The sequence below is a fragment of the Rhynchophorus ferrugineus genome, unplaced genomic scaffold (genome assembly GCF_030347505.1).
Source record: "Rhynchophorus ferrugineus isolate W39M unplaced genomic scaffold, kcgeb_rfMv2 rfM5, whole genome shotgun sequence".
Classification (NCBI taxonomy): Eukaryota; Metazoa; Arthropoda; class Insecta; order Coleoptera; family Curculionidae; genus Rhynchophorus; species Rhynchophorus ferrugineus.
The window spans coordinates 13,604,258-13,631,083 of NW_027472584.1; the positions used below are offsets into that span (position 1 = coordinate 13,604,258).

The 26,826-nt window shown below is 30.4% G+C and overlaps 1 protein-coding gene across 22 annotated transcripts in view; it reads left to right on the forward strand.

Moving 5' to 3' along the window:
- Positions 1–26,826, forward strand: part of Mef2 (Myocyte enhancer factor 2) — a 140,958-nt gene that overhangs the window by 12,245 nt on the left and 101,887 nt on the right. For 5 of the 22 annotated variants that reach the window (XM_076405213.1, XM_076405202.1, XM_076405218.1 and 2 more), the window contains exon 1: positions 15,259–15,560. The exons of 15 other annotated variants lie outside the window; for them this stretch is intronic. The gene's annotated coding sequence lies outside the window, so the exon portion shown is untranslated. Of the gene's footprint in view, positions 1–15,204; positions 15,561–26,826 lie in introns of those variants that run through there. 2 more of the 22 variants (XM_076405224.1, XM_076405215.1) reach the window with 2 other exon arrangements.

The following is a 26,826-nucleotide window of genomic DNA, read 5'->3' on the forward strand; positions in this document are numbered from 1 at the left end:
TTTCATCTACTTTAAAGCGAATTTATTCATATAATTTGGAAATATTAATTAATTATATACGTGCCGTTTTAATAAGGCAACAATTATTGAGTATTTTGTTTTATTCTACTACATTATTGTTTTCTTTAAGTATTACGATTGTTAGCCACTTCTTTTTTCCATCTTTATGGCAATATCTGAATACCGTGTTGGATAAACGGCATACCTTTTGTTTTAGAAGTTCTTCGTTAGCCGACTCTAATTTTATTTATTACATTAAATATTTATGTAAAACATATTTATTAAATTATAAAAGAGCGAAAAACAAAATTATTAATTCATGAATGGAGTTTTATTCTTTTAATAATATCGGGAATGCGAGAAGCGTTTCATTTATATTTCATTAAATGTTTTTGGTTAGAGATATTCCATTGAATAAGTAGGTATTCAAATTAAATTTAGTGTTATTTCGATTTTAGGTATTTCATGATAGATATGATATGATTTTTTTATATAACGGTATAGTTTTAAAATTTAAAACTCACTTTTCTTTTGATGTGTGTTAATGTTGGTATCTGTTGATTTATTTACTTTACTCAGTTTTACTCTTCTTATTTATCACTACTTAATTTTTTCATTTCTGTAAAGATAATTGTATATGTTCTTATGAAGTCTATAACTCATATAACATATAAATATTACCCTTATCTCACATGTCGAGATGATTTTTATGATGAGCACATTAAAATTCATTTTATTTTTTTGCATATATTAAACTGAAATATGTTCTCTAATAGTCAGGGTGTTTTTATGTATTTAGAGAGAGCTTTATCTTTTTTTATGTAATTTTTTTTGTTATCCATATATTGCCTCAGTATATTAAAAAAACTCAATGAAATCATTGCTTTGACATTGATTCATTCATAAATGACATTGAATGTTTATCCCAATATCTGTGTAATAATAGTGAATAAAATTGCATTGTTTATTTGATTCAGTATGTGATTTTGGATTTATTTGTTATTTGGTATTGGTACTTGGTATATATGTTATTTCTAATGCTTCTGTGGGCGCTATACGTTTCATCCCCGGTTAGGTTTTAAAATAATTTATGGGTTTTCGACGACATTTCGCCAGAATCTTACCGGAAAAAATAAAAACCGGAACATGACAGATGAGAATCTGCTCGCTTAGTTCACTGCTATTCTGAGTTCTAATACCGCTGGACCAAAAATAATGGTGTATCATCCACAGTGCAATTTGCTAATATTAATTACTAATGGGGATATGAATGATAAATTGTTATTATTTGCCATTATTTGTGCGTGTGCATTTTATCAGTATATAGTTGATCAATCAATGAGCTAACACTAATTAATGTGTACCACATTATTGGTGTCAAAACTCCACCAAAACAAACAGTTTGCTTACATTTAATTTGAATAAATTTCATTCTGCGTGAACTTGAATGTATCATTATACATATTTGATTCGAGAATATTAGCTTTTATAAAAAAGTGATTATGGTTAATGGAGTTGTGATCTTGTATACAATATTGCGTGCCTTTTGCCTAAAACAAAATATAAATACGGGTTTTAATGAATTTTCGTTCTGTATAAACGAGAACGTATTGAAATAAAAAGTACGTAAGGGTAATTTGTTGTTATCAAAATAATATATGTATGTTTAATATCATATCCTCTTTGTTGTTGAAATATTATTTGAGTGAAAGAAATATATCAATTCTTTTTTGGTTTTTGAAGTAGAGGTAACTACATAACATTTGTTTGTGTAAACAGTATATTAACATTTATAGTAAGCAATAATTTTTGTAAGAATTTTATTTTTATTTATATTATCTAAATTAATTTTAAATACACATATTGTACATGTGTAATTTTTCTAAATTTTTTTTACATATTTGAAAGTCTCCTTTTACCAACTATGGGTTTATCTGGACTTTACCTACTATTTAACGTGAGCTCCGAACCACGATCGTTGGCATTAAGCCTACCGACTGGCGAGTGACCAACGGGTTTTACACTCTTGACTAGGACAATTACAAATATTAAACAATCACAAACATAAATGTACGACCGACCATGCCCCAGCAGGATTCGAACCCGTGGCTATCGCAACAGTAGGAAAACCGTCCTGTTGACTTTACCACTGCGTCACCAAGTAATAAAGTAGCTGTAATTTGGTGTAATTCGTGTTTCGTGTGTAATTCAGTGTAATATTTCACAGTTACCGTCTGATCAGTTTCCAGAAGTTCGTAACACCGTCTTCATGTCTCACCAGGTACCTAGAAGAAAGTTCTCTAAATGGATATCTATTTGGCGTTGATGTACTGGGTTTCTCAAAATTTTTTACGGTTGAGTTTCTCATTGTTGTTCAATTGTTGATTATTTATTCAGAAGCGTTTGAAATTGCGAATTTTCAAACTTTTGGCTTGTCTAGTGTCATATTTCGACATGTCCAATACTTCTAGATGTGTGAACCAATGAATCTTTACTAAAAGCACTTCTGATATATTTCCCAGTATTAAAAGCATTTATTCCCTGATATAATTCGTATAAACTGCAGTGCTAAATATTGTTGCATCTGCTTTTATCGTAACGTCTGTTACATATGTCTTTCACATATTAAAAAACATAGATAAGGCGGTTTAATAATCCCCATTTGTTTTTATCTTACTTTATGCTAGACCATACTTTACCAACTGTTAACCAAAATTTAGCTTTAATTTATTGTGTTCGTCTATTTACGTCAATCATCATTACGAATCATGAGTCTTAGAAATCAACGTTTTTGAAAGGCCTTTGATAAAAAAAGGAGGGTCGAAATTATCTCACGATTTAGTGAGTTTATTAAGTATTGATTAAAGGCATCAAAGCATAATTAAGCATGAGTTAATTATTTGAGCTTGACTTCATTACATAAAATTATCGAAGGACTATCGGAAATTTGTAAACAATATCGAGTAACTATTTGTGCCATATTATAATATAAGTTTCTTGGTAATGAAGGCCCAATAAATTAATTAAGGTATTTAGTTTTCTATTAAAGATATTTTGAATACTTAATGTTGAATTTTTAATATTTAAGAAAAATATACTGTAGAAACTTGAGTTGGAAATAAATTAATTTCAGTATAAGTGTGTTAACCAATTTAATTTGGTTTTAATTTATGCAAAGCCTAACTATTAAGTTTTAGTCTCTATATATTTAATTTTTTACGGGTCTCAATATTATTTTCTTTTGTCGGCCTGAAAAAATAAATATTATGAAAATAGTATGGGTGTTAAATGAGTAATTACTTTTCTGTTTAATTTTTAAAAATATTGTTGAAACTCCTCAAGTATTTTTGGAACCGTCTGGCGAAGATATTCTATCAGAAAATGTAAGGATTTGATTTTTTTGTGTGGACATATTTATACTTAAGAAATAGTTACAAGATACCAGAAATAGTTTTGTAAAAAATGTTCTCTCTCTCGTGGGTATATGGTAAATGAAGAATCCAGTGTTATAAATATTGTTAATTCTTTATCTGGATATCGGAAAATATATTCATCGTATTTCATAATAAGAGTTATCATTAGTGTACAATTATGCCGTTATTTGACTGTGTATATGATCATGCTGATGATGACTACTTATAACTTATTAATGCGTCCGTAACATCATAAGTGATTTTATTTAATGTAATAAATTCAAGACTTCATAATAAATTGTATCATTCATATTCCTTATTCCACCAGTCCTTTTTATGATGATGTCGGGTCCCCCTAAATACTATATTTGAGACATGTACATGGATTTTAATCACGTAAAATCGTATTTGAGCTTGACATACAGCTCTTAGACGTCTTAAGAGATTTTCATGCCAATTAAGAAAGAAACTGCAATTAGGGCTAAAAGAAGAAAAAACTAACTTTATATCTTGTTAGTAGTAGAATATGTCAGTTAAAACATATACTACTACTTTCTCGTTATTTCATAATGTAACTTTTTAATTAAATATTTGAACAAATTGAAATGTTCTGTGAAAATCCCCAACTAATTCACGACAATGGACGCCGACACCATGATAAAAAAATGAATACCACATAATTTATTTTCATCATTTGTTCGTGAACATTTTCAACTTGCCTTGATTTTGGTAGAATTAATAGTCAAGGAAATTGAAGACGAATAATTTGCAAGAATATATTTTCAGCAAACCGTAAAACACTTTTATAAGCTGTGAATCCCAGCGCCTTTAAACTGACTAAATCATTTTATTAAATATTTCCGATGTTCTAATTGTCTTACTTTTAGTAATGGCACAACATTGTTAACTTCATTAAGTACAAATTTATAATTATCTAGTCATTACATATGATACTGAAAATCTAATTTCTTTGGACCGGTTTGGTAGCCTCAGTAGCCATGACGACCGGACTGATTCTGTACTATATTAATTTCATTCACGCCAGTAACCAGGCTGGGTAAGACCAAGTGTCGTCTGGGATGGTCTCCAAGTTGGTCATTCTCCAGTCGATTGGTTTAATATCGAGGACCGTGGTTCGAAGCCCACGTTAAACAGTAGGTCCAGTTCAGATAAACTCTAGTTGGTAAGAAAAAAACTTTAAAGTATAACAAAACAATCTTTGAGGTTGCGCAAGGATAGTATATTTATGAACTGTACTATATTACATACATAATATTATTTTGCTGTAAGAATTAAACAAAACGATCTTTATGTTATTTATAATATTGCTACCATTACAGTTATATTAACATATCAACATTGATTACCGGAAAGCAATAAAGATCGATTAATGGCACTGACCAAATGATAAGAAATGATAAGTGCTCATTGTCAGTTATATAAAAATTGAAATATATGTGTCGAAAAAGAAATATAAGATTGTTTACGTGCATACAAAATGTTTCCTGTTTTGAAATGTTCATATGTGGGGCGAAAATGTTTACAATGATAAAACAAAACATAAGTTCACAGAAAGAGTTGCCATATGGTTAATGTTTAAGGTTAACACAGAATCTTACAAGCGTAAAATTTCACGAGTAAATATTTGGAGTTGTGAAATTTTACCTTAGATGGACCTAATAAATTTTCTAATTGGGTGCCCTAGTTTCCAAAGATACTAATTTTTTTTTAAATTCTTATTATTGTGTCATTTATATATATATATATATATATATATATATATATATATATATATATATATAAATATTTACAACTTTTTTTATAATTTTATCTCCATAGATGAGGAAGTAGTCATTAACATATCTTTTTTACCTGTTTGCATTATGTATTAGGTACTTTCATTGTTATTACTGAAGTAGTTATATTACTTTTGTGTTTCTATTCCTTTGCTCTTGCAATTTTTTTTCTGGTCATGTTAACAATGGTTTGGGGAAAAATAAATTTCGGTTTTAGGCGTTTCAAAGTGAATTTATTCATATAAATTGAAAACACCAATCAATGGCAAATGTGCTCTTTTGTCACTTTTTTCACCTTTCACTATTTGTTTCGGTCGCAGTAGGTGTTGAGAGCCGAATTAACAGTTTAGCCAGGCTCCAGATGCTTATGATTGAATACGAAGAGCCATTATAATTTTCAGAATTTAATATTTAACTACTTTACTGTCACTGATATTTCATATTTCTTGCTGGTGAAGTATTTCATCGATGTAAATCGATCTCTTTGTATCGAGCGTCTTTAACTAGCTTATGTGTTAGAATATTCTGCGCGATAGAAAATTTGTTTTATTTATGAATAATATACAATTTTATTAAGTAGTATATATTTTATTAGTCTCTAATTTTTAACCAATCTATTTTGATAATTGAAATTTAAAAAAGTAACTAATTCAAACGGCTTCAGTTTTTTAATTTTTTTTACTAGTCTTTTTTGCTAATTTTCTTCAGGTTTTTGTTGGAGTTGATATGTATGTTTCATATGGTTTCGTTTGCAATATCATTGCAAGTGTAGCTGTTCAAATATAATGTCTTTAGGGGGAAAATAAAATCAGTATGTTTTTTTTGATGGTAGTTTTAGTCTGCGATGATATGTAGGCTATTATGGCCATGCAGAGAACATTTTTATATTGGTTATCTATAGAGTTGGTTTATATTATATTTTTGTACTGATACTACTTTACTTTACTATTTTATACTTTTAGATCGTTGTTTCGTTGTTTGGTTGTTTGGTAGAGTTATATCTTTTTAGAGATGAGATTCTCTTTTTAAAATGCCCGGAATAGTTATACCATTTTCAAGCATATACATTTTAAATTTTGAAATGGCTTTATTTGCTAAATGTATTTCTTTCTGAAAACGAAAATAATATGGAAACGTTGTAACGTTGTTGTCAGGATTTTTAATGGATGCTTTTAAGATCCAATACAATACAGCACAGTGGCTTCTTTTTTTTCAACGGCGGTTTTTATGCTTCCATTCCTGCAGGTTCATTAAAATATGAAGACCATGGTTGGTGGGTGTGTTCCGATTTTAACATTTTGTGCATGTTGCTCGGACAAGTTGGGTTTGCCAAATTATACCTTGTTATTTGGGTCTATGCTATAGCAGAAAGTGTGCAAGTTACTGTACCAAAAGAAGTTGGTCTCCGAGGGAACTTAAATTTGGTGAAAAGAACGTCCTCTAAGGAACACTGGTATCTCCACATAAAATTCTTTTACCACCGTTGCACATAAAGTTGAGATTGAGCAATTTGTAAAATCACTTCCTAAAGACGGATATGTGAAGTGTATACTTTCAAAGTTTCACAGTATTCAGACGTCTCAAAAGAAAATGTGAATGAAGCCATAGATTTTTAGACAATCATAAAGATCCAGTAGTTATTATAACTATAAACAGATAGTCAAAAGAATGCTAAAAGCATTTCATGCTTTAGGTTGCCTAGTGAGTCTAAAATTACATTTTTTTCATACACTTTACACTTTATAGACTTCACCGGTATATTAAAGAAATGGGGAAAAGCTTCCAAAGAAAATTTTTGTGATATCATACTACTGTTGAACTTTTCAGAGAGCTTTCTAAATTCTTGCGACAAGCGAAGAAGAGGAGCCTCATAGGGAAAAAGAAAAGTTTTTAGGGCATGCTAGTGAACGTACATTAAATAAAAAATATGTATCGCTAATTATTTGTAAATAAAATCATATTTCTATTATCTTTTATTTTAATGTAATAACTCGTTGAATATAGTTACTAATTTGTCAAAAATCGTATGGTTCTATGTCAAAAAGAAAATCATGTTCGGATCCAGCACGCCCAGAAACATAAAGATTACGTCACAAAAGCTAAAAATCTGTTAGAATTTTTTTGCAGACCTGTATGATTAACCCTTTATTGGTTATTGAAAAGAGTAGGCAACATCGACTATTTAGTCTAGGTCACTAAGAGATTTTTAAATTAAGTTAAGTGACATTTATACATTATACAAATTCATGTGGTTTGGTTTAGTTCAATTTTTTGATTTCCTGGGCGTTTTCCGTCCAGTTCAGTCCAGTCCAGCTGTATTGCTTCCACGTTGCTGTGATTTAGTAACCTTATGTCACGTTTTAAGGCAATATTGTGGATAACTTCATAGATCCATTTGATTTCGACGTCCTAGATCAGTTCTTCATTGATTACATTTTAATAGCATTATTAATTAATCGAACAACTTTGTTTTGGTAGCGTTGGATTACTACTCGGTTGGATGTTTAAGTGCAACCCTATATTTGCATCCCATAAGTTCAAATATCTTTTATAAATGACTGGTCTATTTTATTTTTGGTCAAGTTGAGAGTATTTTCAAATTAACTAATATAATATAGTTCTTTAATATTTTGAGTCTATTTTGCTCTGCTTTTTGTCTAACGCGATATACCAAGGGCATAAAATATAATTTTTTATAAAACACTTCAATCAGACATAGAGATAAAAGTAAATCATTTATCGAATACAAAAAGCTCTTAAAAAGCTCTTGGTGCAGGAAATATCATCAGAATAAACCACTAATGAAATATGAAGAATCTGTAACAATTTAAAACGTAATAATTTTGGAAGAAAACAATCATTCCTTCCGTAGTAAAATGAAAACTATTGAGTAGAGTAATAAGCCAGAGGCCGCTAAATTTGGAGATGTAACAATTTTGTACTTTAGTTGATTTTTACATTAGTGTTTTGATTTGTATGAGTCGTGATTTTTGTTTTCTCTAAACCAGGTCTTCTAATCTGAAGTTCAATAGATTTTATATTGGTCTATATTATTCTTTAATAATTTTTTTATGTATATATTTTAAACTTTCCTTTTACCAACGAGGGTTTATCTGGACTGGACAAATAGTGTAACGTGGGCTCCGCACGATGGTCCTCAACATTAAGCCTATCGACTGGCGAGTGACCAACGTAGAAATCATCCCAGAAGACATCCGGTCTTACCCAGCCTGGTTGCTGGCGTGACTGGGATCATTTTCCTTGTCGGATTTTGCTCTCTCTTGCCTAGGACAATCACAAATATTAAACAATCACAAACATAAATTTACGGCTATTTAGGATTCGAACCCGCGACTATCGCAATAGTAGGGGGACCGTCCTCTCGCCTTTACTACTACGCCAACCAAACCGGCTTTTAATAAAATTGACAATTTTATATATTAACAAAATATTATAAACATTAAAACTATATCCCCAGAAATATTTTAAAAAAGTATAAGTGTTAAATAGTTTTAATGTTTATATTTCACTAAACTCTAAATCCTGTTTTTAATAACAAATTCAACATTGTGTTTATTTAGAAACATTGATTATAAAAACAACTACTCTCTATTAAAAATAATATTTTCAATAAACACTTTTAGTATTTGAAAATATCATTTCAAGATATTTACAAATAAGAGGTATATTTGATTATTTCTTTGTTTTGATAGTGAAATTGGTCTGGGTCTGGTTGCTTTTTATTCGAAAACTATCTAAAAAATAAGATTTTATTATATTTATCTATCGAACCCTGTCGGGGAATGGTTGCAAATTTATACTTGTGATTGTTTATAATTGTGATTGTTTATAATTGTGATTGTCATAAAGCAAGGGTGAAAAATCTTGAAAATCATACTGGTCACGGTAGCAACTAGGCTTGGTAAGATCTAAGTCGGTTACTCGCCAATCATTTAATGTCGAAGACCGTAGTTCGGAGCTCACGTGTAAGCAGTAGTTTAGATAAATCCTAATTGATAAAAGGAACACTCAAGAATAATTGTTTAGTTAACCAATTGGACAGTAGTCGAAAATACATTGACTCTGCTCTCTGTACTTTTTTAATCATCTATATAAGTCAATATATACAACCATCTTAAGTGATTGGCGAGATTGCTGAAACTGTGAGCATTGGAATCGAACAAGTACTCAATAGGTTATCAACTAAGGATGTTAAAATGCAATTGGAATGATTATTGGTTTGGATTTGATCGTTTTTATCATGTGAACCTCATGAATTTTTTAGTGGTTGAATTCTCTGCTTAATATAAGCTCCTCTCCGTCCACCTTTTTAAACATACCGACAGGCGAGTGATTAATATACAGTCCATTAAAAGATTTACAGTTTTACTTATTTTATTATTACTACTTTACTTATTACTATTTTACTTATTACTTGTCTATGGACAGTCTCAATTACAAATAACCATAAACATTAATTTACATACATGCGGGTTTTGAACCCGCGATTATTTCAGCAGCCTTACTACTGCGATAGTCGCGGGTTCGAATCCCACAGGGCATGAATGTACGTTAAGTTTGTGATTGTAATTGTAAATGTCTTTATAGGCAACAGTGGAAAATCCGACAAGGAATAACTATCCCAGTCACGCCAGTAACCAAGCCGGATAAGATCGGATTTTTTCTGGGCCTCTAAGTTGATCACTGGCCAGTAGGTGGGTTTAATGCCGAGGTTCTCTAAATAAACCCCAGTTCGTAAGAGGAGTAATATATTTAAAAAAGTTCTTAAATAAATAAGAAAATTTATTTAAAAAAATATAAATCTCTAAATAATTATACAATTAATGTAATTAATCAAATAATTTGAATAAGGTGTTTGAATTGAATGTTTGAATAAAAAGCAAATACAGTTTCTAGTTAAACTAAAGAAATTTAATTGTAAAAAAAAGCTATCGCAATAAAAATGTGTTCTTCATTTTTTGCAATTAAACTTATATTATGTTGAAATGAAAAATTGGAGTATGAAATATTAAATTCAGGTAACTAATAAAATAATATTAAAATTTATTAAAAGGTTTTTTCTTCGCTTCTTTAAGGTAAGAAAAATTGTACTCTAATAGGTTGTTTTTTAACTTTGTTGAAATTTATTTTCCTAAATAAAATTTAATATTTTATTTAACAGTCTTAGTTTAATTTTTACAAACTAGTTTACGCTAAAATAGAAATTTTTGTGTTAACACGGTGGGTAGTAATGGGAAAATGAGATTGGTCTTAATAACGTAAGAGATTTCAACTATTTGATAATTTCTCATTCAGTTCATTACTGTGACGAAGTTCAAAGGAGACAAAATACCATTTTTATGTGAAATGAGCCGAGAATCGACAAAAATCGCCTACATGTTGTTAAGGAGAATGTTCAGTGACGTATCACTTCGTGCCTTTTAATTTGCAAATTAAATTATATTATAAAAATTGTGGTAAATTGACATGGGATCAAAATCAATTATAATTAAAATTATTTATTATTCTTGATTAAGTGTTAGCTATTCTTGTATATTCAAATATATTAAGAATTTTTTTAGATTAATTTAAAAGGTATTTTACCTTTAAGAATCTTTGAATATGATAAGACAAATCGGATATTACAACATAATCATGTTTAGCTTCTTTTATATTACTTAAAGTTTCTGTTGTATTCTTTTTTTTCTTTCTTTAAATATTTTTGTTTTGTGATATCATTTTTATAATTGTTTTTTAGTAGTTTATTTGATAATATGCCATATATCAGACATATGCAAATTAATTATATAAAATGTTTGTAGATTTTGCATAACATTTTATGTGTTTATAAAGAATATTTAAACAAATTAAAATGATTGGCATGATTACACAATAATAAATTTAATCTCATACTTATATTATAGCATTATTGATATTATTTCTGAAAGGAGAAAAAAAGTGATTTAATAGGATCTAATTTTTAAAGATTAATTAGATTCGTTAGATGATGCCTATCTATCTATATTGGTGGCCCCATCAAAGCCGACGCCTCTGTTCGGTATTATGTTGTACGCAACGATCGAATCGATAGCAGCTGTGGCACAGAGCTGGTGACGCACTGCGAAGGGCAATAGCGGGGCTGGTGGGCCTGGACCTCCTCCACCACCACCGTCTCCCCCGTCGCCCCACACCCCGCCGAAACGAAGGCCACGTGGGGGAACACGTGTCAAACGCCTCCATGAAAATCATTCAGTAGCTCGACGAGGTGGGCGATGCCTCCGTAACTCTCGCTCATCCTCTCTCGCTCTCTTATCTTTCCCTTTCTTTCTTTCCTTATTTTTTTTTTGTATTTTCCTGAAGGTGCCTCCGTTGAAGGGGATTCTTCACAGGGGAACTATATCGAACAGATTTCAGATGAACAATTTTCGGATAGAGACGGGTCCTGATAATGAAATTGGAGATTTCATCTTAAACATTTTATGGTTTTTTTTTGGTTGCTGGTGGTGACAAAAGCCTAGTTAAGCGTCGATAACGTTTCATTTGACCTTACGGATGATAGACGTAGATTCAAAAAGCTTTTTCTGTTGTTTATTCATTAATTTCTATTAAGTTAAGATTTTAATGATTATAAGCTGTCTTTAACTACTATGTTGTCAGTTAGGGAGAGTTTTTTTTATTGTGTTACTTTTTGACATTATTTTTATTTATATAAATTAATAGAGTAATAATATTAATCTGTTAATATTTTCTTAACATTAACTATTATATATTATCTATACTTTTGTCGTTATTATTTTATAGGTTTTTTGTCGATTTTATTACTTTATAAATTTTTACTTCAAATTGACTTCAATTGAGCTATTAACACTCATTAATACTATATAATTATAAAAATTGTTGTATTTACTAATTTGTCAGACGATGATTAAAACTAATCTAAACATAAATTGGCACACCTTTTATTGTTATTATTTTATTTGTAGTTTTGTTTTTTATAATTTTATAATTACTACTAGGTTCTTGAATAACTTGGTAGTAATTAAAAGGACATGTTCGTAAACATATGTAATCACTAAATTTTTCAGTATAATTCAACTTCATTATACTTATTCCAACGATCTTCCAATGTATGGGTTTCCATCTAGTACCCAGGGAAGCTAGTACCTTTTCGTTTGATGAAACTCGTTCTTCAAGAAACAATGTTTTGAAATGTGAGAAAGCCAATAAACTGAGTTCATTGTTTTGCCTCTTTGGAGGTGATCCGCGACAAAAAATCCACAAGTACAAGAAATATTTTCGTTATTTTAATTCGATCTCATTAACTATAACATTAATTAGCTTTTAGGTAAATAATATGTTTTGTTCGTTCTTTGCGAGGAAATGACATTTACATATTAAATGTCAAGGTGTCATCTGTATCCGTCTTTGTCCGAGTTGTTTATGTTATGTGTTTGTATTTTTTATTATTTAAAACATTATTAACATGTATTTCGACACTTGTAAATTTGTAATAACACATTATTATTACATTATTATTATTTTCGCCTAGTGGTAAATTATTTCTAAAACAATTTTAATGTGTTATAATTTATCTTATTTTGGTCTGATATATAACATATGGGTTGAGCGTAACAAAGAAAACGCATTTTTTGCGTGCAAAATTGACTTTATTCATTAACGTAAACTCTATCAAAAGCCACACAATCATTCTACGCCCGCTCAACATTTCCGTACCACTTTTGTAGAACGATTTATTTTTTGCTTCAAAATAGGCCTGTCACCAGTTGCTGTCGACTCAGATGACGATCGTTTTGATTCCGGAGTTAAGTGATGAATCCATGTTTTACATTTAAACATGGCCAAACACTGCTCAGAATAATCAATACATTATTGTTTTTGGTCAACAGTAAGCAAACGCGGCACCCACTTTGAACAGAGCTTTCTTATGTTCTTTTGATATCTTTACGATATTAGCTTACTCGTGCAACTTCACTTTTCGATCATTCAAAACGATTTTGTGGCTTTTTTCACCTTATTTGAATGTCCATTGCGTTTTGCATCGACCACTTTTGAAGTCAGGAAACCAACGTTCTATTATTGTTTTTGATGGAACGGAGTCCCTATAACACTTTTCATGCCATTCCTTCGCTTGAACGGTATTTTTTCCGTTCAATAAGCAGTCTAAAATTAAAACACGAAATTGTTTTTGATATTTTGTTTTGAAAATAACAAAAGTAGTGTTACTCTTAGCACAATAACTCACAAACTTATTAGTAGAATATCATGAAATTTTAACAGCTTTCTTTTGAAGGTCAGTACTAACTGAAAAAGGGCTGAATGCAATAACTAGCACTATCTATGTGTTAGGTCCTGGACTTTTCAACCTATGTGTTGTTTTAATAATCTTTATTTCTGTACATTTATAATTTTCAAACTAGAGTGAAATATTTAAACGAATATTAAATTGTATCCGGCTTTACATACCTTGGTTATCTAGTTGGATATTTTACATAATTTGAGCTAACATTATCATGCCTTAGGATCCTAATATCTTCAAGTAATAACATTTTTGTTATTCGCATCATGAATTACTTTAAAAATGAAAAACATATAATTTAAAACTATGTTTCTTTTGATAATAAATGACTTGTTAAGTAATAATGATTCATTATTGTTTATGTTTTGTGGCTAATTTAATGAGAATTGAAATCTTAAATTAAGTGTATCCGGTTTTACCTGGCTTGATTTTTGTTTTGGATAATTTAAATCAACTTTAATAGTTACGATTGGTAGGATCATCATTGATAGATCATTCCATTAATTAGATAAAAGTTACTCTTTATTATTAGTAATTTTGACGTTGTATTTTGCTTATGGTAGGAAGTTAAATATGATGTTATGAAGAATTATCTATCATTTGTCATTAGTACGACATGTGATATGTCGTACTAATGCGTGATAGATCGACATGGGATATAGTTTTTTTTTTTTGTGGTTATCGAAGACTACGCTCGGTTTCAGTTATCTAAATTAAAGTCAAACTACTGTTCATGTGGCATCTATCGAGACCTATCGGTTATGCTATTGTAGGTTTATCAATCATCTTCAAGTCTTCAACACTACTGAATTATTTTCGCGGTATTTTTAAGTGGATATTTCTCAAAAATGGTCTGTTGTTTGTACTACGATATCATTTAAGTTGAGAAGTAATATATTATTTACACTTCAGTAAAATGACTCATAGTAAAGTAAAACTGTTTATTTTAAATACCTTAGAGTTAATGTACAATGTCGATATTTAATAGTAAAATAATTAGCATTAGCCCAAATTTTTTTTATAATTTTCCTTTTGTTTTGGACCTACCCTCGTATGAAAAATATATTCTTGTGATTTTAATGATTACATGAAGTATGCTGTGTTAAAGATGTTTTTGAATTTTTATTTTGGAATAGTAGATAATTTTGGTTATCTATATTAGTATATAGGTCAATAAACAGTCTGTTTATATTCATCTAGAATCAATTATCTATTCATTTTGAAGAAATTTTAATATTGTGCTTATTTTATACTACTTCTTGAGTTTTTGGAATCACCGTGTACAAAATAACATTTGATCTTTAAAAGGTGATTATTGCAGGAAAAAACGTTTTGGACGAGTTCTCGTATGAAAGGTTTTTTTTTAATTTACGAAATTAGAAACTCGTAAATGTATTGTTTGAAATAAAATTATATTTTTGGAGATCTGGAGTGACGAAAAATATATTATTGGGTTATTAAATAGGGAGTGGTATTCATGTAGATAATTTACGCACATTAATACTTCCATCGGTTCTAGTAGAAGGTGATACAATTATTGGGTTTAAATAGCGATAGTATTTATTGAAATTTGCTGTGGTATCGGCTGGGCCACCAGCTCAAGATCGACGTGGTTCTATGTATAGATGGATATTTCTGTTTTGTTTATGTCTATAATTAACATTAAAAATTTGTTCACGCAAAGCGGCTGCTGTGTAAGTCAAAAATACTCAAAAAGCCTCGCCTGTATACCAGTACTGAAATAAAACTTATATTTTGAGCGTGTTGTATGATATTATTCTGGATAGAACTTGGAACCGATGTTAGTGGGCAGCAGGCAGTAGAACAGTATGTTGTGCCCCCCATTTTTTTAAGAGCAAAAGACCAAAAATGGGGGACTCTATGCGCGGTATTTTTACGGTAGTGTCAATTACGCAAGGTGACATCTAGTGTCAGTGATTTGATTCAGTGTCATTTTATGACCGTTTTGGATTCACACGACCTGGAAAAGGAGGTTTCTGAGGTTTATATAGTTTGATGATGGGGATAAAACAGGTGAATTATAAATGTTCTAAACTTTCATTAGTTGCGTCCATTTTTAGTACACACCTTGCACCGAAATAAAATTGTTTCTGTTCTCAAATACTATTTATTATACTATCTTACCAAGTACAGAAATGAGGCTTGTCGGAATGCATCCGGCGTTACGCGGCTTGCTCGGATTGCGTGATTCCCGGATATTTTCTTCGCGAATTTCAGTTTCGTGTTCCATTGTCCTTGATAGGAACGCACCTTTTTCGTAATTGGTTGAGAATTTGTCATATATTTTCTAAATGTATTTGACAAAGCACTCTGGCATTTTTGCATTTATTAAATGGACGTTGTTCCTGGCATTGCTTGTTTCTTACTGTTCTATTATTCGGATCTCGGCTTTGTGATTTAGACTGCCGCTTATTGCTGGAACGAGATTATCTTAAATCGTATCCGGATTTATCCGGCTTGTCTCTGTCGCATTATTTCAAAATATTTACTTGAAGTTTACAATTTTGAATAGTGGAGAGATTCGTTTTTATTTTTATGACGTTTTTACTTTTAGTAAATGGATACTTCTACCTTAACGCGTTTGATATTAGTATCATCCTTGAATGTTATTATATTAGCATCATCGTCCGGACTTACCCGGCTTTACAATGTCATTTGTTTGTTTTTTTGATTTTAAACATGTGTTATAAAATCCGTTGTGTTATTATAGACGGAATTTTTACTTGTTGTATTTGTTGGAATAGTTACGTTTTTTGATTTAAGTCTGTTTTTATATAATTGAAAATTAGTTTATATGTTCTATATATGTTATATTCGAGAAGTGCATGTGGTGTTTGGTACATTACTGTCAATTTTTTCTTAGCTGGGTAAGATTTCTAAATTTCTGGAAGTGTCCGGTTTAATCCATTCCCAGAAATGAAATTTCGTCTCGTGCTTGGAATACATTAATTCTTTTTTTTGTTGGTAAAATAATAAAGGATATATAAATATTCTTTCTTTTATGTTAATCTCATCTATTAATTATTCACATTATATTATATTTGTGACATTTTAGGGAATGGTTGTTGAGTTTTTTTTTATTCATCCGATTTTATACGGCTTTGATGTTATAATTGGTAATATTTTAATAGATGGTAATATTCTTGTAATAATATAAATTTTGATTATGTTAGTTTTTTAGGTTTTGGTGTTTACTTTCTTTCTATAGCATACACGTTTTATCAAAATCAAAATTTGTTCAAAGAAGTGTCGATTTTACGTGGCTTGACACTGTTATGTTTTGCGGTATATTTTTGTTGTTTAAATGTTGAGGTGACTGAACCTCCTTTGGACTCGGTTATGCTATTATATTGTAGTCTTATCATTTTATAGATAATGTTTTGTCCCCTACTAGCCTTGTTCAAGCTTTAGCGAACTACGACTCTTCGTCTGCTATTCTAATAATCAGTAATATCTATAAATATTTGATACACTTCAATCACTCACTGACCCACTCAAGTTAATATCCTGTAATATTTCATATTGTTTTATCTTTACTGTCTGATGTAGAATTAGTATGAGGTAAAGTTAAGAATGATGTGGAGTGCAAGTCTCCTATTTTAGCCGCCTTGTAATATTTTAATCACAGTTGAAACAAGTGTTAAGCATTGTTTTGTTTTTGTTCAATTTCTATATTAAAATCATGTTGGAATATATTAAAATGTTATTTTGTTCTGCCAAATACTTTATATCCTTACAAGTTGTTTCAAAGAATTAAAAATTCAATCTGTTTCGGATTATGGTTGTTTTTTTGTATATTTAAGGTATTTAAGGCACTCTCTTGGTTAAATATTTGCTTTCGATTCCTTGCTAAAAATATCGTTGGTGATAGATGGAAATTTAAAAGCAATGTTTTTGATGGTTAAAAGTTTTGGCTTTTGTTTTTGGATTGTTTGAAATATCCGAAATAAAATGGTTTTATAATAATATGTTATTTCATTTTGATAAATATTGAAAAGTGTGGAATACGAATTTATTAAAATATTATTTTACCTCTCTTTATTATTTGTGCGAAACGTTCTTAAATATTATAAAGGGAAAATAATGAAAAATGTTAATATTATGATTGTTTTATTTTTCGGCATATTTGGGATATTTCAGGGTTTTGATTAAATATTTGCCGTCATATTAAAAATGTTTGTATAAAATTGTAAAGCCAAGGTTATTGAATTATAAAAGTGGAGTAATATCTCCACTTATCACATATCGTTATAAATTCATAAGAAATATTTTTTTAACTACACTCAAAGTATGTTAAAATCTGAAAAGTCTCTGAAAAAGTGTCTATGATTAGCGCTTAATAACACAATGATGTTAATATATGATAAGATAGCGTTGTCATGTCATTTGATTTGGCATTTCTGTTTGTATTATAATAGTTTTTCTTTAATGCTTGTTTTAAATACATCAGTTGCAATCGGCAGCAAAATTTCATGAGAGTTTGATGATTTTCGGTTGACCAGGATCTGTTTTTCGTCAACTATATTTTAACGATGGTTTTCAACTATCATATTCACATACCACATTGTTGATCATACGTTTCTAGCGGCAGTCGATGATTTCCAGCTACATATTTATTAGAGTTAAACTGAAATGGTAAAAATTATTGTATTTGCGTGTATTTTGATTAGCGATATCTATTGTTAAAAATATTATGTATAAATGTAAACAAATGTGCGTCGATTTTGACATTTCTCTACATATAATAACAGTTTTTTATTTAATATTACTGTTGAGTGATTTATTCAGTGTATATAGACGCTAATCATGGAACACTTAAAATTGTATATTCGATATTCTTTTAATCTGGTTCTTCCATTTGAAGAAATCTGCTGCTCAAGCCCATTAGGCACTTTTGGAAGTTTTTGGTGATGCTGCTCCGACATATCCCAATTGTAAATTTTAAATTATTTATTTAAAAGTGGTGATGTGACAAAAATGCAGGTGATTGGAAAATTGTGATTGGAGACGATGAATTGCAAACCGTATTGGACAAAAACCTATCTCAAACTGTCAAGGAACTTTCTGACAGCTTAGGAGTTGATGAATAGTTTACGTGTCTTAGGAAAGATTCAAAAAAAGTGAAAATGGTTACCACACGAATTGAAAAAATGATCAGAATACATTCGAGAACCTAGTATAATATGTATGATGATAAAATATTGACATAAACTTGACCTAACCTATATATCTTAACATTTTATATTTCGCTAGATATTCAGGTAAAAAAATAACGCGGTCACAATATTTGCTACTACTATTTCCACTTTATTTGATAAGTATGGGGTTGTTTCTAAAGGATATAAAAAAAACTTCTTTTAGTTGTCTAGACTTTTATCTTAAACAAGAAGAAAAGGAAAAGTTTTCCACGCTTTTGCTAAATTCTGTGAACTGTTGGCAAATCTGTGGGCGAAATCGACTGGGAAATTTTACTTTCTTTCGCGTTTTAAAAATTGATGCTTTGGAATTCGTACTTTTTTTTCTGTTTTAGCGATGGTTTATGTTTGATATTTTTCATTTTTATTTAGAATGGTTCGAATGTTGTATAAGTTATACATGAGTACTGAAGAAGAATCCTGCTAATAATGCTGTCATCGTTTTCATTCTTTTTGTATGAATAGATTTTTTTGTACGAATAAAACAGAAGGAATGTTTATTGATTTCTGTTTTATCAGTGCTGTTACCTGTCAATCAATTTTACTGCCTTTTCGAATATCAGCTGTCTAGAAGTTTGCGTCATATTTATGTTCGGCTGTCTATTTTATTCGTTATTGCGAGTTAAAGAATCAATTTTAAACATTAATTATTATATTTAAGCTGACTTTCTCACATTGTTATCTCAAGGCTTTATAGTGGTGCAGTCAATGGTTAAAGATGCAGCAAGTTTTTGATAGGGTTTGAAATAAATTTTAATCAAATCGTGCTTCTATGTCCGTATCTTTGAAAGTCTTTGATTGGCTAAGGTGTTCTTTTTATCAACTGTACTGAAGCCTTTTTCACCTTTTTTGCTTTCTCTGGAATTCTCTTTAATCATATTTTTATGTTATCACATTTTTAAAAGAATCTTCAAAAGTAATTCATAATTAATGGTAAATAGAGCATCACTTTAGGATCATTCTGCCAAATGAGCAGGACTTTGAATGGGGCTCAGAAATTGTGGTGCTTGTAAACTTATTGGACGACAGTCCCAATTATCACTTCACAATAAATTTTTATGATATAAATAAATTTTGAAGCCAGTTTGGGCCTATACCATACAACTATGGGGTTGGACAAAGAAATCAAAATTATCAAACCAATACCAGAACCAATGATATGATAAGAAACTTGTCAAAACAATCAAAATTAGAAATGAATACAAAGACCTAGGGTATCTACAATCAGCAAGTGAGATTGCGTGAGTATAAAAACGTATTTTTTTATTATTATTTAATTATTACATTGTTACTAGTCGTTTCCGTCAATTTGTCTTTATGATAACTTAAATCTAGGTATATAACTAGGAGGACTCATCGGCCCTATCTCAGTCTTTGGTGAAATAATGTTTATACATCTCACTGCTGTATTTTTTATTGTATGCACCTCACTACACAACGCTACACCAGATCAGATGGTTTGATTCTTTTGAATCTGTGTACTCTTCTGGTGGTATCCAAAAGCTGCAATATTTCAATATTCCCAAGAGAATGGAGTCTTTCCTCATGCCCCTCGCAATTCGCTTAATTTCTTGACTGACTGTGGGTATCTGAAGGTCTCGATGTAGGTAATCAGTCCTATAATATTTGGGTGCTCCCACAATACCTCTCAGGACTTTGTTATGAAATTTCTTTATTTTATTTATGTTACCCTTTGCATAACATCCCCATAATTGAACTCCGTATGTTCATATAGGTTTCAGTATTTGCTTATATAATATCAATTTATTATGTACTGATAATTGCGATTTTCTTCCAATTAGCCAATACATTTTCCTATATATAAAAACATCATAAAATGTACTAAAATTACTCAACAGTGGTGTTTATTACTATTGGTATTCGGAGGTTGAATAGACACTTTGAACAAGTATAGTCAAATTATGTGTGAAAAAAGTGCCAGTTTTACATTTATGTGGCGTACTTCAGTGGGATTGAACAGAATTGAATTGATTGAATGCTTAAAGGTTAATTGTGTTTGGATCTCAAAATTTAACTCAGAACTTGAAGAACAACATTAAAGAAATATTAGTTGTTAGAGCGAATAATTAGTTGTAATAATATGTGCCATGTGATTTTTAATTAAAAAATGTAAAAATGGTTCGAAATATGTATGACTACAATAATTCTTCTAAACATTGTCAGAATCATTCAAAAAATACTAAATTCATTTATTTTATTTAGCCAGTAATTAATATTTTACTGAAATGAATAAAATATGAAAATTATAAATAATACTTAAATATGGATCATTTTTGTCTTATTGTTTTTGTTTTTTACGGTTTCTATTTGCCAGTTGAGTATGCGATCTTACGTTCCGTATTGTTTTTTTATCTTGATGTCAAAATACGATTTCTTTTGTATTCGTACATTGCGGTATGATATATCTTCGTATTTTTCTAAGGTATATGCTTTCTGTTTGGAGAAATCGATAACCAAAGGTCTCAAATGATGCGTGTTTATATATTTATATGAAACCTTTTTAAAAACACACACAAAAGAATATATGTTGTGGGAGTTTGTAATGGAAGATCATTGACGTTTTCATAAAGACCACCCTTATAAAATCATTTGCTTTAAGGTTTATTTTATAATTCGGTAATGACATTTATCTGATATTCGACAATTTAATGGGTTGGATCACTGGTTGTTGTTGGTAACTTTCTTTGAAATATCAAATTATAAAGGATGTATTTTAGGATCATTGATATTGTGATAACAAGTAATAATATGAACAATGTTTGGTGAAAATGACAGGAGGTTATGTTAAAAAAATATATTTTCATGCTTGTTCCAACATGTTACCGAGTGATATAATGTTTCAACATTACTTTATTATGTATGACGTTAATTTATAAATTTATTTCGTATAAAAATATATAATATATATTTATTTATAAATATATATAAAAGTGACGAATATAATCTTGGAAATATTGTAATTGTTTTTATCACCTTTTGCCGAGTACGGAAGCCCTTGGGAAAGAAACTTGCAAACTTCCAGGTGATAAAATCTGTTGATGCTTCTAATCTGAAATTTTGTATCCCAAACCTTCAAATTAAGCTTATAAATATTATTCCAGATTACTAACTTATTGTAGGTGTTTTTAGTACAAGGCTTACATTCTCGTTATTTCTTTTCTCGTTGTTAACTTAACCTTGCTTCTTAAGGTTAACACATGGAACCTTCGTTCTAAACTAACGAAGATATAGCTTGTTCAATAAAACAGTGATCTCGCGTCATCTAAATTTATGATGTTGCCGCTGCAACTTTGAGTTTTAGCTCATTTTGGCTTTGACATATAACAAAATTCCAATATAAATAAAATAACAAAAAACTATTCCCACCATTTGTCAATTTATTTTTCTGTATGTCTGATAGAGTACATCCAAACCGAAGGGAGTTATTGTAGACAATCCTTTCCACATATTCAAAGAGTTCTTGCTTGTGTATTTTTCTCGACCTGCATGTCTATTGTAGTTATTATTTGCTACATCCTATAACAATTCAATATGATTGAATATGTAGTGATAGGGAGGAAGACGTTACCCTTTGTCGCCATATTGTTTAGACATCTGAGCTATTGTATATTTTTTTTCAGGCCTATTAGTAAAAAAGTAAATTACAAAAAAGCAGAATTAAATATTTCATACCGACCACTTGTTGAATTTATGTTTCTAACATGAATTGGCTAATGAATATATCTGCAATAAATTGTTAAAAAATATTATGATTCCTAAAACCTAATCAGATGTTATTCTAATTTTTACCTTTTTCCATCAACTGTCGTTGCCTTTACACTCTTTTTATTAGCGTCTTGCCAAAAGTGGAATAATATTCCATTTTAAAATGCCTAGGCCTGTACACACATTGAAATCACAAGTCTTCCTTAATTTTACTATATACTTTTAAAAATTGTATTCTTTTAAAAGTAATGCCAGGAAGTTGCATTAAACCTCTTCGTGGGTTATCTTTATACTATGTTTTCTAAAAGTGTTTGAAGTGATGACTTATATCCCGCAAAGAGGTATCCCTAAGAATCCCTAAGAATCCCCACATATCCCTAAGAATTCTATGAATTCTACTCTCCATACTAACAGTTACCTCTGAGATAATTGTATTAAATTATGTTTATGTTAAAACATCTAGTCACCGGTTTTATAAATTTATTAAATTTAATCTTGAATAAAACTAACATCAAGGTATGTAGACATTTTCTTTTCGGTGAATCCAAAATAATATTATTTTTCTTTTTTTGGAAGGTGTCGGTATTAATATTCAGTGCAGTTGCAACATAAATATATCCAACAAAAACCCCAGCTTAATATTTAATAGTATCAATACTCACCTCTCTAACGCATTTTACTGGTAAGAACGAGCCCCAATTATATCGCTCCTGTTCGAAGTTCTTTATTAGAGAGGTAATCTGTTTCTAACTGACTATTTATTTGGCATCGGCATTTTCAACCAGAGAAATCACAAGTATTAAGCAGCGATTTGAAATTTATCAAAACAAGCAAAGCACCATAGTAATCTTTACCGGTTTATAACGTCTTATTATCACTAATGTTTTGAAGAATTTTGCAGATATTTGACAACCGAACGACGTTTGCAGGCTGATTCTGTTACATGTTCGAATGTATCAGACAGCATTTTATCTCGTTTTAACTAGAATAAAATGTTATTCAATTAAAACATGTTTTATCCTCAATATTAAAGTAATTTTTAATTTAAATAAAGTATTTTTTATTAAGAAATTAAATAATATTCATTATCTTATAAAAACATTATTGGTGCAGTTAGTGACAGTAAAATTATCAAGTACTTGTGGTCTGAAGTTTCCAATAATCAAACTTTTTATAGTTTTTAATTCTGTTGTCGCTTCTGCTGTAAGGCTTCAAAATTTTAGTGTTGTTTACACAAATAATTTTGTAGAGGGAGTTCAATTTGCGATAACCATTAGTGAATGACTGATTGGGTGACCATCAATATACATTCGAAGAATAGTGGTTTAAATAGGCTTCTATTAGGTGTTTGAATATATTCTGATTATTTTTTCCCTTTAAAATGGCATTTACTGATAGGAATTGGTAAAATATATATTAATCAAAATATTTTTTATCATTTTCTGCAAATTTTCTACAACAGCAGTGTGGTGATAGCGTGTCGAAAGGACGATGTTTGTTTGGCTGTGATTCATTTTCCCATTTCTTCAGTATGTCGAGCGCCTGTACGTACCAGGCAAGCTGCATCAATTTCAACAAGTAGTAATCAAAGCGTATGTCTAGTTAGTACCCTAGGGGCGGTTGAAATTCCCATTTGAGCTACAACATTCTTTTCTTCCCAACTCTTGCAATGCCTGGCTGGGGGTTGTCATGCAAGAGGATAACTTCGCGTCTGTTACTCGCTATCACTGGTCTTTTTTCAGTTCAATTCTGTTTTAGCAGCTTGTAATATACTACACCTTGCTGCACTGCAGGACTTAGATGAATATTCCTCTTCTAAAATGGTTTGATGAGCTTCGATAGCAGATTTCTCCAAATCAAACAGCAAAAATAATAAATGCCCAAAATGCAATTTTTCCACGATTAGTATCAGTATATACTGAATAACTCAATGATTATGTAGAAGAATGCCAAAACCATCGAATTTAATAGTTAGGTTAGGTTGTTTAACAGTTCTTTACATTTTTTCGTTTTTATACGCATTTTCGCCGATAGATGTCGCTGATCTACATTCATGCAACCCTCTAATATAAGGTGGGGCAAAAGCTAGCATTTTGATTGCGCGCCGATCTTGGTTATGTGACGTTTACCTCAGTTTCGCCTTAATCATTGTGTTGTGTAGACATCCAAATTTTATTATGGATAAATATACGCCACAACAACGAGCAGAAATAGTGACAATATTTATTGAGACTAATCGTTCCATTATTGCCACTCAACGGAAATTGTGTCAATGGTAGTAGGACTTTTGTTTTGTCCCACCTTATAGAATATGCGTTCGGCATTAATTGGAATAAATGCTTTGTTGTTTGCTTTCTTCTCGAGTAAATGACCTTTTCTGATCAAATCCTTCGCTTGTTAGAGAGCTATTATAAGGATAAATATCTACGAACAAGTGAACTTTTTGAGTGGAAGGTACAATAACCAATTCCGACATAATCTGGGAACGGTACTAGGATTGGTTGGGTTGGCTAACATTGGCATAGTTGGAAAATAAAAGTTCCTTTCTTAACTCCAGTTTAGGGTTATGATGATGATTTCTGAGTGACCTTTAAAATATATTTTATTTAATAGAAAATCGTTCTTGCCTACAAATATTGGCGGTTTATGGGCGTATTCTAGTATAGAAATGTTAAATAAATCGATTCGATACATTACTTTGATACTATAGAGGAATATATGGGGAAGGGTCCCATTAAATTTCAAGTATATCGGTTCAGTAAACGTGGGATATCATGTTTACCATTTCGGAGAAACTAAAGCCCCCAATGAGCCGGCTTGGTGGCACAGTGGTGAAAGCGACAGGACTTTGGTAAAAGCCACGTACTTTTGCGATAGTCGCGGGTTCGAATCTTGCTAGGGGCATGGTTGTAAATTTTTGTTTGCGATTTTTAGGGTTTCGGTAAATGGAGGTAAAACGAAATGAAACAATGGTATTTACATTATGTGACCGTTATTTATTGAGGTTTTATAAAAAATGATGAAATTATGAAATAGATAAAACGGATGGCAGCGGTGTTACCTGGAGGCGAGGCTTGGGTAGTCGATGCCGGTACGTCTGAACTAAACGCTGGTCGGTTACTGAATCATGAAATTACTCTTCAATAACATGTCATTTAAACGTCTCGGGTTGCCAGATAATCGTTATCGTTTCATAGTTGGCGCTGCTAGCACCCCGCCCGTGTTCAACATCTGGGATTATATTTCGGGGTATTTTGTAGACAGTTATTCCACGATGTAAAATTCGACATGCCTCAAGGTCGCTAGAGATTGTTTAATATTTGTGATTGTCCTGGGCAAGAGTGCAACATTCGATAATGAAAGTGATTTCAGTCACGACAGTAACCAGACAGGGTAAGACCGGATTTCTAAGTTGGTCAGTCGGTAGGCTTAATGCCGATGATCGTAGTTCGGAGCTCACGTTAAACTGTAGGTCCAGTTCAGATAAACCCCTACTTGGTAAAAGGAGACTTATTCTTATATTATATATATGCATATTCTTAAAGGGTTTAGCTTTGAAAATATGAAGAAACGGGGTTTTTCAAATATCTAGACTAGAATAGCCCCTTAATATATTTATTTAAAATGAGGAATAGAAGAAAGTAGAACAATTATTTTAATTGTTATTGTTGGTATTTTCCTGCTTGACAACAATTTCAAATTCAATTTACATTTAAATGGTAATTAAACATGAAATCTGAGACAAAATATATTAAGATTAACTTCGGCGCTTCTAAATAAGGCTCGCTTATGTTGAAATGATTATCATTTTTTTCCTCTTTTTAATTTCTTTTCTCGAGTTCGCCCTTTTATTATTTTTTTGTTCTAAACCCACCTCAGATTTATAAGACTTAAGTAAAAGAGAAAATATGAATCCGTTTGTGACTTTTTTTTTACTGTCGTTGTCAAAAAATATATATTTAGTACGCTGTAAGATTATATATTTTTTTATATTTGAGGCAAATGTTTTTCTTTATAGGAAAATCAATAACAGAAAAGAACTCGTTTGTTAAGACGCGTTTAGTACTTTTATATTGTGTTTATTCTTCTTGCATTTTCATAAAAAGCATAAAAGTTCTATAGTGTAATTTTAATTGCATTTTTTCATATATACACATTCTTGGAATATATTTTCGAAAATATATTTAAGTATTCCGAGATTTTAACGCTATATATATATATATATATAATATAATATTGCGACTTTTATGAATATTCTTGGTTTTCTATTTGTCTTAGTTTCCTTAAAATATCATTATTCTGCTTATATTAAGTTTTATGTCCATCTCTATCAATGACGGATATATGTCTCTGCTGAC